This window comes from Dermochelys coriacea, chromosome 9 (assembly GCF_009764565.3).
Source record: "Dermochelys coriacea isolate rDerCor1 chromosome 9, rDerCor1.pri.v4, whole genome shotgun sequence".
Taxonomy (NCBI): Eukaryota; Metazoa; Chordata; order Testudines; family Dermochelyidae; genus Dermochelys; species Dermochelys coriacea.
The window spans coordinates 16,746,289-16,760,923 of record NC_050076.1 but is presented as its reverse complement, the minus strand read 5'-3'; the positions used below and the strand labels follow the sequence as shown (position 1 = coordinate 16,760,923).

General features: G+C 42.6%; 1 protein-coding gene across 3 annotated transcripts in view; it reads right to left on the bottom strand.

Annotated features, from left to right (window-relative positions):
- Positions 1-14,045, bottom strand: part of SLC7A14 (solute carrier family 7 member 14) — a 64,479-nt gene extending 50,434 nt beyond the window's left edge. For 2 of the 3 annotated variants that reach the window (XM_038416816.2, XM_038416818.2), the window contains exon 1: positions 13,679-13,892. The gene's annotated coding sequence lies outside the window, so the exon portion shown is untranslated. Of the gene's footprint in view, positions 1-13,678 lie in introns of all 3 variants that reach the window. The other variant, XM_038416819.2, reaches the window with a different exon arrangement.
- Between the last annotated feature and the right edge of the window lie 590 nt (positions 14,046-14,635).

The window sequence follows — 14,635 nt, the reverse complement described above, 5'->3', positions numbered from 1 at the left end:
ATAAAAATCCCAATTACACTATATTGTAGCAAGATCACCACCACAAACACTGAGTGCTTTTTAAAGAGGGACAGCTATGCCACAAATATTACCTGTAGTCTTCAGATTACCTAGCATCAGAGAGAGATGTGGTCTGCACCATGGTATGTTTTAAACAAATGCCATTTTGTCATGTGTAGGGGTTTGCAAAACTAATCTAAAAACTCAGAAAGGCAGCTCTGAAGAATTTGCACAAAAGACCATGTCCGTATCTTAGGGCTATTTTGATCTCTGGTGCTAGCAGCAGCTGACCGCATTTGGATGAAACAGATGGTCCAGCATTAAGACACAATGGTCCCCCGTTGCTACGAAAGCACTAGCCCTGCCATGAGGTGCATCAGAACACAGGAAATGGTATTAGCTGGAGTCGATAATCATGGACTCTGGGTGTGCCCGACACAGGAAAAACTCTCCCTCCTGCCAAAGGGGGTTTTGCCTGCTTTAGGACTACAGGAGGTAGGCAGATGCTTTTTCCAACCTGTTCTCAGACACAGCCTACACAATCTGTTGAATTCAACCTTGCCCTTTTCCTGGATCCTAGTTTTATTAACACTAAAATAACAAAGTTCACCTCAAACCTTCTCCTGCGCTTAGCGGGGAGTTGACACTTGCTAGGGACTACCCATAAATTACAGAACACATTTTTGGGTGATTTTCAAGACCCACCCCCTTGTCAAATGTAAGAAATGGAGGAATCCCCCACCCCTAATGCATTATGTAATTTATGGACAGCCCCTTAGCACCTGACTGGATTGCAAAAATGGAACCGCTGAGAGGTATATTACCCTGATCACTTTGCTTGTATGTTGCAACACTACACCACCCTTTGTCTCTTTAGATTGTAAGCTCTTTGGGACAAGACCTTTCCTTTAGCACTGTAGTGCCTGTCTGCTTGTCTAGGTGCCTAACACATTTTGGGTGCTACTATAATATAAATATTATTAAGGGCTCTATTTTTCCCTTGAGAAGAATGATTTGCTCTCATGGATGTGCCTTATAGCCTTATCTGGTGGGGTATTTTTTTTTTGGACCATTGACTTCACAAGGAATGCGAGCTTGACATGTTAAATCAGACTATGAATGGACTACGCACTGCTTGCTGAGTTAGCACAGCTAGGACCTGAGATGAAAGACAAGAGAAACAGAGATGAAGCCACGCACCAGCTTGGCTTCTCTCCTCTATTTATTAATTATTAGCCTGGTGATTGTGATGCAGGCTGGTTTGAATGAATAGGAGCTATTGATTTTAATACATCTCCTAAAGCAGAGAAAGTAATGACGTCAGTAATGCAATTCAGTTTGCCTACAATAGAATTAAGTGAGTCAGACAGCAGTTATGAGCCACTGTAGATAAGGTGGAATGCTCCTGGTGAAGATGCTCGTCAAGTTAGTATTTCCCTTTCTTATGTACCTTTTAAATGTAATCTGATTTGGGGTTTAATATGTTTGTTTTTTACTATGTCAGTGCCTTGCTGTGATACCACTATAAAAGTTGTGTCATTGTTTCCATTATAAACCTCTCTGTTAAATTAAGGCAGTGGTTTTCAACCTGTGGTCCAAGGTCCTCTGGGGGTCTGCAGACTATGTTGAAGATTTCCAAAGGGGCCCACACGTTGATTTGAAATATTTTAGGGGTCCACAAATGAAAAAAAGTTGAAAACCAGTGAATTAAGGGATTTATCACCCAAGGACACATCCTTGAAATCAATGGGGCTCCATGCAGGTGTGGGGCTCCAACCATACAGTTCCTGTTTCAGGATCTGGCCCTGAGTGCTTAACATAGATGTGGGGCTGAATTTTGACATATAAACTCTCAGCCTGAGTGGAGGAGTTTGTTTTAAAATACAAATTTTGGTTGAAATCGAGCTAGTGATTTATTTTAAGCTTAGTCAAGTTTTCTTCTCCATCAACTAAACCTTTTTTTTTTTTAATAGTAAAATGAAATTTTGGGGGATTTAACAACACTTTGTGCTTCTATTGCACCTTTCATTTCAGTACCTTTATGTGATTTACCAATGTTAATGCTGCTGTAAGATGGATGAGTATTATCCCCATTTATAGATAGTGAAACTGAGGCACTGAAGGGTTCAGTAACATGACCAGAGTCACAAGGCAAGTCAGCAACAGAACCAGAAATAGAACCAGAACCTGTACTGTATTCCATTAGTAATCAAAATAACATGCATGAATTGCTAACTTTAGCAGATTCTTCTCGCTCTGTCTCTGTCACTTACTTTTCCCTCCATGCCCCACCAGTGAGTTGCTTGGGTTAATCATTTTTTATTCTGTTTGAAGGAAGCTAGGTTAACTAATTAAGACAGATTAAAAAAAAAGCAGTTTGACACCTCAGTACTAAAATGAGCACTAGGATGAGGAATTTGATCAACTGATTACAATGTCTGAGATTAAAACTGGCATTCTCCATAAAGTGCTTGGTGGTGAAAGCCATTAGGTACCTACATCGATTGCTGGTTTAAGCTTCCATGCAATTATACGCTGCCCACATCACAAGCAATTTGTGCAGACTACACTGGTCCCTTACAATAGTCTGCATTATTACTGTAACAAAAATACCATGTGAGAAAGAGTGTAGGCATTGTGAAATTCTGACAGAAGATGCCAGAGCTCTTGGAGTCGGTGAAAGTTGGATCATTCAACTATGTGGGCTGAAGTCTCTGGGAACTGATTATAGGTGAGAAATTGCTTGAGGCCAGGACTGTAATCTGTTAATCTTTAGACACCAGAAAGGATGTTTTAATTTGTATTTGTTTGTAACCATACCTGTCTTTTTTTCCGCTCTTGCTTAGTATCACTTAAATCTCTGTTCTTTATAATAAAACTAAGAATAAGTTTATTAATTAATGGTTTGAGTGCTGCTTTGTTGAAGTGAAGTGTGAATCTGCAGCTAATCTAACATGTACATTGTCTCTTTGGACGCAGCAAATGAAACAATTTCTGTGATGGTCCAGTGAGAGGGACACTACAGAGAGATGTCTCTGGGGAACTCAGGAACTAGGGTTCACTCACTGTTGCCTTGAAGGCAAGGTAAAGACTGGCAGAATCTCAAGGAGTTTGTGGGTGAGGTAGTCAGACTGGGGTGGCAGGGAGCTGACTGACCGTCAAATCTCCAGCCAATCTCTCCTATTGAGGCAGAGTAGCAGCACAGTGGCTCACAGTTCTGGATGTCCTGAGTAGAACATCATAGGCATGAATATTAGTATAAAGTGGTATCTGCACAGACAACTATGTCTGCAAGCCCAATTCTTTGAGCTGCTTTCTCTTAAGCGTCAGCTGTGGTTAATATATATGAGCTGGAGAATGTGCCATTGGCTCCTTGACAATTTGCTACTTTATTCTATCCTAACATGCTTGATGGGTTCTGAAGTATCAGTAACTAATAACTCTTACAACACCTGCCCAATAATATAAATTGACATTTATTTAGAGGCATTTCTGTGATGATCACTCAGACAGTGTCTTTACCTCCCAGTAAAACACATCCCATATAACTCTAGGCACCAGATTCTCTATTACCCTGCACATTGTATAGTCATTTACACCTGTGGAAAGCTTGTTTAAAATTCTGATTTGATTGCACTTTACACCAGGGTTCACACCCACTTTGCACAGGTATAAATGATTAAACAAAGTGTAGAGCAGTAAAGAATCACATATAGTGTAATTAAGATAGACTTAAAAGATTGTCTTAAGACTGAATATGTTCTAAGAAATGCACTATGCTTAAAACATTCCATTTGAATTTGCAACAGAATATTTAGTGACAAAAAAAGGAATCAGAATGGCAGATATCGATAGTCAATTTACACATTTGTTAAGAAGGTCTAATATGTCATTGCTATCCAAGATTGCAAAATAAAAGCCTTAAAAGAATAATAGTACTTCTAATGAACGTACATAAATAGCACTAGAATAGTGGTTTAAGTTTAGGATTGGGAATGAGAAACTTCTCAGTGCTACTTCTGATACAGACTCCCTCTTTGATCATAGGCAAGTCACTTAACTTTTCAGCCTCAGTTTTGCCATCTGTACAATGGAGACAATTGTCATCTTGCAAGGGTGCAGTTAAGATTAATTAGCTAGTGTTTGCAGAGGAGTTTGAAGCACCTCTGAATACTGTATCAAAGACAATAAGGCTTTACCACTTATACTACATTCTATTTAGGAAATAATTATAACTTTTTATACTTTCCAATTTTCATTTGCTGCACTTGAGTTAATTTGTATTCCACATGTAAACACTATTCTAATTTACAACTGTCAAATACTGCAGCCCTATACTTCTCTGTGGTTAGGGGTTATAAAGAGAATGACATTTAAACAAACTGGTCAAGATTTTCAAAAGAACGAGTGATTCTGAGTACCTCAAGTTTGGTGCCCAATGTGAGATCCTTAAATGTGAGATTTCCAGAAGGTGTTAAGGGCAAGATTTTTTAAAGGTATTTAGACACCTAATTCTCATTGATTTCCTTTAAAAATCTGGCTCTAACGGCTAAACTCTGAAAATCCCATCTCTTTAAGTTATCACATGTGGGTCACCCAAATTCGGAGGCATTAGATTCAAATGATAGGTTTACACTTTGGACCCGCCTGCTGTATTTGGGGTAGTAGAGATTCTGTATCCAGTAATGCAGAGACATCTGAAAAAAATCAATGTGTAATATTTTCTCATTTGAAGTATCTTCATAGTAAGCAGTCTGTTTTCAATTAAATGTGTGTGTGATTTTAGTGGCATAATTGCTATTAGTGTTACTTAGAGATGAGTAGCTAGAGATTTGTGTGTTTGGAACTGTGGGCCTTTTGCTATTGTCAGGTTTTACTTTTAGTAATTATTGTCTTGGTGAGAGCCAATTTTATATAACACATCTCACTATACCATGGTGGTCAGGCTGCCATTTGGTAGCACGGATCCAATAATTTTAAATAGTAAGAAATAATTACTTAGACATAAGTGTTCATTTTTTAACATAATTGCATTTCCTTTTACATGCAGCATGAAGGCTTTATAATTACTTTGCTGCTCTTTTCTTTGCAGATCCATTTTTTCTCCTCATCTTCAAATGAGAAGAATTAAAGTTTACTTGATGCTAATCATGAGAGCTGTTTCATTTGACATAATTCACAAAAGTTTATTTATTAATGTGTGAAGCATTCTAATTAAACAGGATGGATTTTTACTTTTACAAAGTCTGTATTGGCATTGCTGGCTGATACATCATAATGACAGCTTAGTTCTTTCCTGGATGTCATGAATTTCAGTGGCAACAACACAGTTTATCTTGTTCGGGAAAGAACTGGCATGACACTTTGACATTCCACCTTCCAAACAAGAAAAGTAACGATCAGCATTTAAAACACAGGCCTGATATCAAGAGGGACCAAATACCTACAATTCCCATTGAAATGAATGAGATTTGCAAGTGCACAGCACCTCTTAGAATCTGGTCAATATGACCAGTTTTCCTCCTTCTCCCACCCCTTTCTCATGCTGACCTCACTCTTTGAGTAGCTTTATTGAAATTAAAGTCCACAGTTATGGCCTGATACAATACAAAATACCCAGTATTGCCAACTCCTGTGATTGGAGCCTTGAAATATTTGATCTATTTCTTAAAGCCCCAGCTCCTGGAGTCATGTGATTATGTGAAAAATCTCAGCTTTCTGTTTTTTAAAAAGTGAGTGTTTCTTGTGGTTGTGAGGAGAAGCTTGAAAATGTGATACACCTGCATCCAAAAGGCTCAACCCAGAAGGCAAATAAGAAGAACCCCATATATATTATCTTTAAAAAGCTCCTTTATTTTAAAGCCAATCATGATTTGGGGGGTCCTGACTCTCAATTTTTGAACAACTGGAGTTGGCAATATTGTGTATCTATGGCCTTCTGGGGAATGCAAGCTCTAGAAGATCAAGAATGCTGGAGATGGGCAGAATTATTCAAAGAAAAGGTTGACCTGTTGTGGATTATTCCATCCTGAATAACCCCACAATGGTGATACGTGGAAAAAGCACATGCAAACCTGCTCCTTGTATTCAGGAGTTATCTGCAATTAGTGAAAGGGGAAAATGCCATTTTCCTTTATCTTAGCGGCGTTTACCTAGGGCAACTTTTGTGCTTGAGAAGCCCTGTCTGCCACACTCAAACTGTCAGTGGCTTGAGTGAGCCTTTTGCTTCCCTCTGACTCTTTATCATTGGTGTGTAAACTCTAACTTCAGCAAATAGTCCTTACTCCCATATGTAGTTGCATTAGCTTCCATGGGACTTCTTGTGAGAGTACGGACCTCAGGCAGGAATAAAAGTTTGTGGGATGAGGCTGAAGATGCTAGAACAGCTGAAGTTGTTGCTGTTTAACAAAGATGGTCATGTCTGTTTCAGAACACACTAAGAAATTGTCATTTGCAAAAGGGAATGGAGTGGAGCTACTTCTTGTAGACCTTTCATCTCTAGGTCACCAGTTCAAAACCAGTACCAGCCTGTATAACCCAAAATTCATTATCGTGAGATTATGGCTTACAGTACGTGTGATCTTTGGAGAAAGCAATTTGTGCTCCAAGAGTTGAAGACATAGTAGTGTTGGCAGGCTGTTGAAATATGACTATTCAACAGAAAGAGTCAATCATCTAAAAATTTAAAGAAACCAGTTATTTTGAAAACTTACCATCTCCTGTTTAAGCCACATGCTATATCTGAAAATTTTTGTTTAAAAAATTAGACACTTTTCTAGAGATTAAGTATTTTGTTTTCTTCCTTGTTGACAAAGGCTCCAACTTTCCAGTAGCTTTTCACCGTCTCTGTTAAGTCTCCCCCGCTCAGTAAATGATCTTCTGAATCTTCTCAAACTGTGAACACATTAGCCTTTCAAAAGTGGTTCTGTTCTTTCAGTTTTCAAATGCATTAGTCTTTTTTTGTGCAGGGATGATTTATTGGTTAGCATGTTCTATCATTGGATGTACCACTAATTGATTATGCCTTGCTGCCCTATTTCCATGCTTTTGCTAATCAACTAATTAATGCAAGAGATGGCTGAAAAAAGGAAATTCCTGAAAACATAATATGAAAATGCACTTTCATGTATAGCCTATTCATTTCTTCAATGCAATCATATAATACATGCTATATTGCTGATGGTTATGCATTTCATACAAGAAAGAGCAAGTCTGTCTCTATCCCTGGCTCTATTTCTGACATTCTGCAAGGTCATGGCTGTTGGCCCTGATACGCCGTTTTTCATCTGAGATTGGCACTGGGCTGGCAGCAATGGACATGAGTATATGAACGGCCACCGCAAAAGGATGTCATAACACTAGTCATGGCAAGACAGCAGAACTGTAGGTGTATGCGTTTTCTTCTGGAGGCAGGCAGATCTTCTTATAGGAAGTGTACATTGCTTATTTGCACCTATTGGAACCATTTTCAGCCTTGTGTGCAGCAGGTAGTTTTAATCAGTCATAGCTCTCCATGCAATTTTAATGGTATTGGCATCTCAGTGAAGTTTTGAGGGAGCTGAAGTTCATAGTATCGTATAACAGCTGAATTATCTCCGATATCTCAATCCCATCACATAGTAATGAGCTGACTCTGGACCCGAGGCAGAAGTTCAAATATAAGGGCTTGTTCACATGGGGAAGTTGCCCATAATAGCTATCACAGTCATTACAGAATAACAGTAGATGTGTCCACATGGGGAGCTATTCCAGAATTGTGCTTTAAATTCACACCCTACCTTATTTTGGAATAACTTCCCCTTGTAGACAAGCCCTAAGAAGCAGTCCTTGTGGGAACTTGTGTACTTGGCTCTGGCTTACTAGGAGACTTTATTGCTTCTCTTTTTGGACTGTGCAAATATTGTTTGGGGTTTTTCTTTGCTTGTGTTATTCTTTTGCACAAACGGAGGCTGCTTTTTGAAAGCTTTGCTCAGTTTCCAGGAAACTGTTGCCCTGTTAGGGATTTTGTGCCATTCCTGAAGGGTGGAATTCACTTCACTTGCATAAAGCAAGAACAGCTGAGCTCCTTGTATGTGAGTTTGGGGGTGGTGGAGGTAAAATCCCCTCCCCCCCAACCTGGCACTGTCGCATAGTCTCAACCTTCACACAACAGCTGCTACAGCCAGTGGGTTGGAGTCATAGCTGCAACCTCTCTGCAGCGCTTGTGCTGGGTGTTAGGGTCACTGGCTCTGCAAATTCCATGGCCAGTGTCGCTCTCTGAACTAGCTACTCTGGGATTCAGATACACACAGAGTCGATCTGCTCACAGCTTCCATTACAGAGCCTCACTGCTCTGTTTAAATAGTGTGGACAGCGTGACACTAAAGCCCACTTTATCCATGTAAAGAGGTTGAGGACAGACAGCAGCAGTGCAGGCTTGCTTTCCTGCCAGACTAGTGAGCTCCAGCTCTGATTTGGAGGGACCTCCTCTAGACATGAGATGGCTGGCTGTTCTCCATACTATTATGGCCCAGTTCAACAAAGCACTTAAGCATGTACTTAAATTTAAACATATGCAAAAGTGGAATTGAAGTCTGTGGAACTTAAGCACATGCTTAAATGATTCCCTAAATAGGAATGGTCTGAAGCACATGCTTAAAGCTAAGCATAGTCTAAAGAGCTGTGCTGAACCATGATCCAAACCCTAGCCAGCAAGACTGCTGATTAGTGCCTAAGAGGTGGTGATATGGCCCTGGGAACAGGACTGGGACTGCCAATTTATTTCATATTGGCCACTAAACATGGCAACACATTGCAGTTACTGCCAGCACAGGCTGTATTCAAACTGGTTACCTAGAAATAAGAAGCTTTATATATCCCATTATTCACTTCCTGAGCAAATGTAATAGACATAGGGATCATTTTGCAATCTTTACTCTGGCAATAGTCCTTTTGAATCTAGTGGAAGTTTTGTCTCCATTAAGGACAGGAGGATTTAGCCTTGCTTTCAATTTAATGTTTTATTCAAATTCAGAATGCCACAGAGCTAATTTTGCATTTGAATATCAGTGATGTCTCCTTAAACATTCACAGTCTTGGAGCTCCATATACCTACTCTGCTCTACTGAGCTTATTTGTGGGTCAGTTACTCATTTTGAAAAACACTTGCCTAAAAGATTCAGCAACTAAATCCCCCCTACATGCCTGTAACATAATAGCAATAACTATTTTTTTCAGCAATAAGCTACTTCCCTGCTAGGAACAAACTACCTGGCCCTGTAATTTTAGAAAGGCTCATGAATTAGAATGCAGTGTTTGAAAAATAGTGCTGTAAAAGCTGTTCTTTTGTTCACCTGCCAGGTAGAGTTAATTTATGGTATTATGTCTTTCAGTAAATTATTGATATAAAAGTAATGCAGAATGACAATAAAACAATAGAATCACGTGGCTGAATGTAGGTCTCCTACATGGCTCCATCTCACAGTTTTTATTTTCTATAAATGCCTGGGCTTCACTTTGATGGTTTTATTGCAGGGAAAAACAATGGTCTAGTAACAACATTCCAGCCTAGCCAATACAGAATAGAGAAGAAGTGTCAGCATTAGTAGGGCCCACAGCCTGTGTTGAGATCTCGCTCAATAACCATATTGCCCAGAGTTGAGGTTAATAGTGAGATGCAGGAACCACACGTCATGAAAACATTTACTGAATACTAGCAACATTGTTCTCAATTAACATTCATAACTCTGCAGTATCTCGCAACTTGAGTGAATAATATTTTATGAATCTCTTCTATTTGTGCCACTAGGTCAGAATCTGCTCTCATTTATACCAGGAGTAGCTCCAATTATTTCATGGGAGTTGCTCCGAGTTTACATTGTGATAATTAAGATGAATATCTGGTCTACTACCATTTGGATTCTATGAGGCTTTCCATTATAAATCTTATTTTCAGAAATTAGCCAGAAAATTGCCATAATTTTTGATTTTACACATTTGCATATCCTTAGCTCCCACAAAGAGAGCTTTACTCACAAAAGGATTGTAGGTTCAGGCCTACACAGAGCCTTAAACTTTATAGTGATGGATCCATTGTGGGAGTTAATTTCTTTAACCAAGTTTGAAAAAACACAAAAATTACTCTTTTAGCTGGAGGAATCATACCACCTTGCACAAATGAGAAATGCTTGATTCTTGTTAGGATTCCTATTACTAAAGAAAATATTTAATAATTTAAACAGAAAATTTCCAGGTAGTTTTAGTTTTACAATGGACAGATGTGTTCAGGTATTTCAGGGTTGGGGCTGGGAGGGTCTGAGTTAGTTCATTTATCAACTATTTTCATTAAAATGTCATAAGGATTTTTAGCCTGGAGCCTTAGGGCTATATTCAACGCTATGTGACCCTTTGCCAACCCACTAACTTCAGAGGAGCTGCACCAGTTTACAAGGAGCAATGAATTTGGCCATTGTGGCCTGGTCCTGCTCTCACTGAAATCACTGCCAAACTCCCATTGTCCTCAAAGGGAGCAGATCATGCCCTTATCTGGCATGTGCAACCTCTGGATTAAGAAAATGCACTGTTTTGTATCCAAAGAAGGAAGAAGTTTCTTGGGTCAGTAGTCTGAAATGTGAGCAGGATTTACACACTAGAATATGAGCCACTATGATCTACGGTGTCCAAAATAAACTCTGCTTTTAAAAAAAGGAACATAAGCTTGTGTATATACCTTTTTTAACAAATTCTTCCCTGCTGCACTGAAGTCAATGAAGCTGCACAAGGGATGAATTTGCACATTGGTCAGATGAGCCTAAAGTTATTTAGATCAGTTTAAAACGTGTGTTCGCCCAAGAGGAATGCAAGTTTTTTTTGTCTTTGATGCATACAAAGAAAAGTTCCTTTTAGGCAAAGTTAAAGTTTTGAGGCAGTCTGAGGAGAAAAGTAAGGTATTCAAAGTTGAGGTGGCTTCTCATTCATTCTCCCCTCAGAGTATGTGCTGAAGCTCCCACTAGGAATGGTGTGTGTGCACGCAGTGGGGATTTTTACCCTGGGGCCTGATTCATCAAATTTAAGGCCAGAAAGGACCATTAGATCATCTGGCTTCCCGTATATCATAGGCCTTTACATTTCACCCCCTTACCTGTGTATTGACCCCAATAACTTGTGTTTGACTAAAGCATAACTCCCAGAAAGACATCATGATATGAAGACATCGAAGATGGATAATCGACCTCTTTCCTTTGTAGTTTGTTCCACTGGTTAATCACCCTCACTGATAAAAATTTGTGCCTTATTTCTACTTTGACTGTCTGGCTGCGGCTTCCAGCCATTGGTTCTTGTTCTGCCATTCTCTGCTAGATTATTTTCTATGGTATTTTCTCTCAGTGAAGATATTTATACATTGTAACCAAGTCACCTCTCCGTCTTCTTTTTGATAAACTGAACAGATTGAGCTCTTTAAGTCTCTTTCTCACTGCAAGGCATTTTCTCCAGCCCTCAAATCATTTTTTTTAATTCTTTTCTGCACCCTCTCCTATTTTTCAACATCCTTTTGAAAATGTGGACACCAGAAGTGGATACACTGTTCCTGAATCAGTCTCATCATTATTTACTGCTCCAACAATCTGTGTGTCATCTACAGACTTTATAAGTTGTGATTTTTATATTGTTTTCCACATTATTGATGAAATGTTGAGTAGTGTTGGGTCTAGTATTGATCCCTGTGGAATCCCACTAGAAACACCAACATTCAGTGATTCCAAATTTACATCTACTTTTTGAAACCTGTCAGCCAGATCGTCCTTCTCTGAGTGATGTCAATAGGTTTTGCAACCATAGGTGAAGGGTAGTATGTGATAGTCATAATGTTCAATGCCTTGATTTTTTTTCCAGCTTCAGTCATAATGTTGTTTAATGCAAGGTGTTTTTTAATACTTGCATTGTCACTATCTAGTTGATCCTTTTGCTGATCCAAGAATGGAGATTTCAGCACCTTGAACAGCACCCATGCTGCCTCCTGTATTACTATATAGAACTCCTGTGTTTTTTTCAGTCATGGGGGTTTGTTAATAATACTTAGCCCTTTGATAGCCCTTTTCCCCCTTCAAAATGCTGTGCAGACATCAACAAATCTTCATAACACTGCTCCAATGTAGGTAAATAAATATTATATTCCCATTTTACATACCCGTAAACAGACAGAGAGAGAACTCATAGCTAGGATGTGAATTGAGTCAAATCCATCAACAAAAACCGTCTCTTAAAGAAATGGATGAATCACTTTCACAACAAGAAAAATTAGCTCCTTTGGCTAAGGTTCTGTGTTTCGTCAACAACACCTAATGTGATGATGACGTCCAGTTCCTTTCTCCAGTAGAAACCTGTCTGATGGCAAAGGAGATCACATTGATCCTGCCAGAAATCTGCAACCAGCTACTCACTCACTTCATTTCCTTCCTTACATTTTCTCTTCCCCTCACCTGATTTGCATATTTTATATCCCCCACTCCCTTTGGTCCCACTAGTCCCCTGTGAGTGTGCTCTCTCTCTCTCAGAACTTGTAAGAAGAAAGCTTTTCCTGGGTACATATTATTTAATTCAGATCAGTCTGTGTTTATCCTTTCACTTTGGGCTCTCTCACTCTCTGTTTCCTATTAATCCTGAGCTCATCAGCCTTAAACCCATCATGTCCTTTACTCCCCTTTACAGTACAGGCTACTAGCACTTTTAAAAATACACATTTCTCCTCTTTAATCAGTCTGGCTAGGTTATTAAGAAGTCAGTTTGGTTTTCCTCATTTTTGTTTCCTCCTAGCTTGTAACAGGAGTAGGTACCAAGGCAGTACCTTCCCTTCTTTAGTGCTGGCCAAGGCTAGCAAAAGCTACGCAGGTGAATGGGAGGCCAGGAAAACAATATCCCAGGTGAATTACTTCTCAGCTTGCGCTGGATTCTCATTTCCCAGCAGTAGGGAAGCCTATATCCAAAGCCCTGGCTGTCTGCTTCTTATTCAACAGTGATGCTGCTCTGAGCCAGGGGTGCAAGGCCTCGGCATCCCTTTAGTACGTGGCAGTAGCTAGAGCAGCGCTTACCAGGGTCGGGAGAGGTGAGGGGGGTACCCTCACTTCCAAACACTCTGACCCTGTTCCCTCCCAGGCCAATGAGCACCCAGGTGGGGGCAGAAGAGGAGGGGGAAAGAGCCCAGACGTCACCCCCTACCCCCACATACACACCTAGACACACACACACACACAAAAACAATCCCCCCCCCACACACAAACTCCATTTGTGAATGGCTCCTCCTCCTGGGATCAGGCTGTCCCTCAACTTCCCATGGGCGGGGAGGAACCAGCATAAAGAGAGGGGACCCTCAAACACCGCAGCACTAATGGGCGCCCCCTCCCCTCCAGGGACGTGGGCAACCTCTGAGCCTCTTATGGAGGGTGAAAGGGACAACCCCTACCCCCCTAAGCACCAAAGCATCAGGAGCGATGCCCCATCCCCTGTACTTCCCCCTCCACCCAGGAGAACGGGCAGGTCAGTCCGGCTCCTTCCATCCCCTGTTCCCCCCACCTCTCCCTGCCAGCATAATCCTAATCCCAGGCAATGCTGACGGGCAGCCGGGCCGAGGGGAGGCGAGGTGGGACCCCGAGGAGAGCAGGCCAGGAGCCCTACGGCGCCCAGGGGGCTCAGCAGCACTCACCCGCTGGAGGAGGACGCAGGAGCTCGACTCAGCCCAGCTGGCGCGGGGCGGGCTGGCAGCTCCGGGCTGTCTCCGGAGGAGGATGCGGGAGCTGGGGGGTGGGGGGTTGCAGCACCCGCAGCTCAAGGATCCCGAGGATGAGCTCAGCTGGGGTGGGGGAGGGCGGGTTTGCAGCTCCGAGCTCCTGCTGCCCTCGCAACCAGCGGGGGGGGGAGGGGGCGGATCCAGGGGAGAGGCGGGGAGGGGGCCGGGCTTGCACAGCGCCGCCCGGGGTGGAGGAGGCGGCACGTACCGCGCCGGCCGGCGGGGAGGGGGAGGGGGAGGGCGGGCGCCGCAGCGCCTCAATTATTCCGCGCTCCCCGGCCCCGCCCCCGCCACGTGATCCGGGCCCCGCCGGCGGAGTCGCCCGCCGCCGCCGCCGGCGTGAGGCGGCCGGGCGCCCCCGCGGAGCCGCGGCTGGGGCGCTGGCTGAAGGCTACCCGGCTCTGGGCACGGGGGACCAGCCTCATGGGCGGCCCCGCACCCTCCCATGGGGTCCCCCTGCTTAGCCCCCGCCCCCCATCTCCAGGGGCGTGGGAGTCCCTGCCTGAGCCACCCGCGCGGTGGGGGCTGGGAATCCCAGTTGATTCCCATCTAATGGGAGCCTGCAAGGGGGCGTGCTCCTGCCTCTGTCCCCCCCCCCCTCCGCCTGGGTGAAGCCTGGCGAGGGCTGGGAGGAGAGCAGAAGGGAACCGGGGGGGTCCAGGAGTTTTACTTGTCCCTGAATCACGCTCCGACCTCCGATTTCTCCACTCACCCCCTCTGAGCCAGCCTCCTCGCCCAGGAGGGAGCCGTGTCATCCCTCAAGTGACACGCGGTGAAGCTCAGGCTTGTACGCTGCCTCTACGAAGCCAGTGCTACGCCCTGTATCATCTCCTCCATCCATCGTTTCCCCCACTCCAGTCACAAGTGTCTGGG